This window comes from Arachis stenosperma, chromosome 10 (assembly GCF_014773155.1).
Source record: "Arachis stenosperma cultivar V10309 chromosome 10, arast.V10309.gnm1.PFL2, whole genome shotgun sequence".
NCBI classification, from domain to species: Eukaryota; Viridiplantae; Streptophyta; class Magnoliopsida; order Fabales; family Fabaceae; genus Arachis; species Arachis stenosperma.
In genome coordinates, this window is record NC_080386.1 from 46,166,460 (window position 1) to 46,170,173 (window position 3,714).

The window sequence follows — 3,714 nt, forward strand, 5'->3', positions numbered from 1 at the left end:
TTGCTATTTTATTTTCTGTTTATTATTTATTTTCGAACTTATCATAAACCATTTAATCTGCCTAACTGAGATTTACAAGGTAACCATAGCTTGCTTCATACCAACAATCTCTGTGGGATCGACCCTTACTCACGTAAGGTATTACTTGGATGACCCAGTACACTTGCTGGTTAAGTTGAACGGAGTTGTGATCACACGTGCCATTACCAGGGATTATTAAGATCCCAATTCATCATACCATGATCTCTTTGGGGTATTTTTGATAGAGCCAATATTTAAATTTCATACGAGTACAAAGAGACCAACTTTGAGGATCACAATTTCGTCCACCAGAGCTCAATGGAAAAGAGACTCAAAAGGCAATCCGGTTCAATTGAGAAGGACGGACCTTAAGCCCGTGGCTAGAGGATGGTTGGAGTTCATCCAACGCTCCATCATTCCTACTAGCAACTGATCTGAAGTGACTGTAGATCGGGCCATCATGATCCATAGTATCATGATTGGGGAGGAAGTGGAAGTTCAAGAGATCATACCTCTAGAACTCCACAAGGTGGCTAGCAAATCATCTACCTTGGCAAGGTTAGCCTTTTCTCATCTCATTTGTCACATATGCAACTTGGCTGGAATTGACATAGAAGGAGACATCCTTATTGAAGAGGACAAACCCATCACTAAAAAGATGATGGAGAAAACAAGAGAGCCCACTCATGGACCTCAACAAGAGCATGAGGAAGATCCTCATCAAGAAATTCCTGAGATGCCTCAAGGGATACAATTTTCTCCACACAACTATTGGGAGCAACTCAACACCTCTTTGGAAGGCTTGAGTTATAATATGAACCAACTAAGGGTGGAGCACCAAGAGCACTCCATCATTCTCTATGAGATTAGAGAAGATCAAAGAGCTATGAGGGAGGAGCAACAAAGGCAAGGAAGAGACATAGAGGAGCTCAAGAGCACCATTGGTTCTTCAAGAGGAAGACGCCACCCTCACTAAGGTGGACTCATTCCTTAATCTCCTTGTCTATTTATTTTTCTGTTTTTGGTATTAAGCTTTATGTTTGTCTGTATTTGTGTCTTCACTACATGATCATTAGTGTCTAGTGTCTATGTCTTAAAGCTATGAATAACTCCATGAATCCTTCACCTCTCTTAAAAAAAAGTGCCTAATTACAAAAGAACAAGAAATACTTGGATTTCAAATTTTATCTTGAAATTAGTTTAATTATTTTGATGTGGTGGCAATACTTTTTGTTTTCTGAATGAATGCTTGAACAGTGCATATTTTTTATCTTGCAGTTTATGAATGTTAAAATTGTTGGCTCTTGAAAGAATGATGAACAAAGAGAAATGTTATTGATAATCTGAAAAATCATGAAATTGATTCTTAAAGCAAGAAAAAGCAGTGAATAAGAAAGCTTGCAAAAAAAAAGAAAGTGGCGAAAAAAAAGAGAAAATTAAAAGAAAGAAAAAGAAAAAGCAAGAAGAAAAAGCTAATAGCCCTTTAAACCAAAAGGCAAGGGTAAAAAAGATCCAAGGCTTTGAGCATTAATGGATAGGAGGGTCCAAGGAAATAAAATCCAGGCCTAAGCGGCTAAATCAAGTTGTCCCTAACCATGTGCTTATGGCATGAAGGTCCAAGTGAAAAGCTTGAGACTGAGTGGTTAAAGTCGTGATCCAAAAGAAAAAGAGTGTGCTTAAGAGCTCTGGACACCTCTAATTAGGGACTTTAGCAAAGCTGAGTCAAAATCTGAAAAAGTTCACCCAGTCTTGTGTCTGTGGCATTTATGTATTTGGTGGTAATACTGGAAAACAAAGTACTTAGGGCCACGGCCAAGACTCATAAAGTAGCTGTGTTCAAGAATCAACATACTGAACTAGAAGAATCAATAACACTATCTAAAATTCTGAGTTCCTATAGATGCCAATCATTCTGAACTTCAAAGGAAAAAGTTAGATGCCAAAACTGTTCAGAAGCAAAAAGCTACAAGCCCCGCTCATCTAATTGGGACTAAGTTTAATTGATATTGTGAGATTCATTGTATATTCTCTTCTTTTTATCCTATTTGATTTTCAGTTGCTTGGGGACAAGCAACAATTTAAGTTTGGTGTTGTGATGAGCAGATAATTTATACGCTTTTTGGCATTCTTTTTAGTTAGTTTTTAGTATATTTTTATTAGTTTTTAAGCAAAATTCACATTTCTGGACTTTAATATGAGTTTGTGTGTTTTTCTATGATTTTAGGTATTTTCTGGCTGAAATTGAGGGACCTGAGCATAAATCTGATTCAGAGGCTGACAAAGGACTGCTGTTGCTGTTGGATTCTGACCTTGCTGCACTCGAAATGAATTTTTTGGAGCTACCGAATCCAAATGGCGCGCTCTTAAATGCGTTGGAAAGTAGACATCCAGGGCTTTCCATCAATATATAATAGTCCATACTTTTCCCGAGTTTAGACGACGCAAACTGGCGTTCAACGCTAGCTTTCTACCCTATTCTGGCGTTAAACGCCAGAAACAAGTTGCAAGCTAGAGTCAAATGCCAGAAGCAAGTTACAAACTGGCGTTTAACTCCAAAGAAGGCCTCTACATGTGAACGCTTCAATGCTCAGCCCAAGCACACACCAAGTGGGCCCGGAAGTAGATTTCTGCATCATTTACTTATTTCTGTAACCCTAGTAACTAGTTTAGTATAAATAAAACTTTTTACTATTGTACTAGGGATCGTTTTCCCTATTTTCGAATTCATATGCCATTTAGGGAGGCTAGCCATTCGGCCATGCCTAGACCTTGTTCTTATGTATTTTCAATGGTGGAGTTTCTACACACCATAGATTAAGGTGTGGAGCTCTGCTGTTCCTCGAGTATTAATGCGAAGTACTATTGTTCTTCTATTCAATTCAAGCTTATTCTTATTCTAAGATGTTCACTCGCACTTCAACCTGATGAATGTGATGATTCGTGACACTCATCACCATTCTCACTCATGAACGCATGCCTGACAAACACTTCTGTTCTACCTGCGAAAGCTAGAGTGTGTATCTCTTGGATTCCTGGTCCACGACGCATGGTTGCCTCTCCTGACAACAGAGCCTTCAATTCCATGAGATTAGAGTCTTCGTGGTATAAGCTAGAATCAATTGGCAGCATTCTTAAGATCCGAAAAGTCTAAACCTTGTCTGTGGTATTCCGAGTAGGATCTGGGATGGGATGGCTATGACGAGCTTCAAACTCGCGACTGTAGGGCGTGGTGACGGACGCAAAAGGATAGTAAATCCTATTCCTACACAATCGAGAACCGACAGATGATTAGCCCTACGTAACCCATAGTTGGACCATTTTCACTAAGAGGATGGACGGTAGCCATTGACAACAGTGATCCCCCTACATACAGCTTGCCATGGAAAGGAATATGAATGATTGAATGAAGACAGTAGGAAAGCGAAGATTCAAAAGGAATAACGCATCTCCATACGCTTATCTGAAATTTCCACCAATGAATTACATAAGTATCTCTATCTTTATTTTATGTTTATTTATCTTTTAATTATCAAAAATCCATAACCATTTGAATATGCCTGACTGAGATTTACAAGATGACCATAGCCTGCTTCAAGCTGACAATCTCCGTGGGATCAATCATTACTCACGTAAGGTTTGTTACATGGACGACCCAGTGCACTTGCTGGTTAGTTGTGCAAAGTTGTGAAAAAG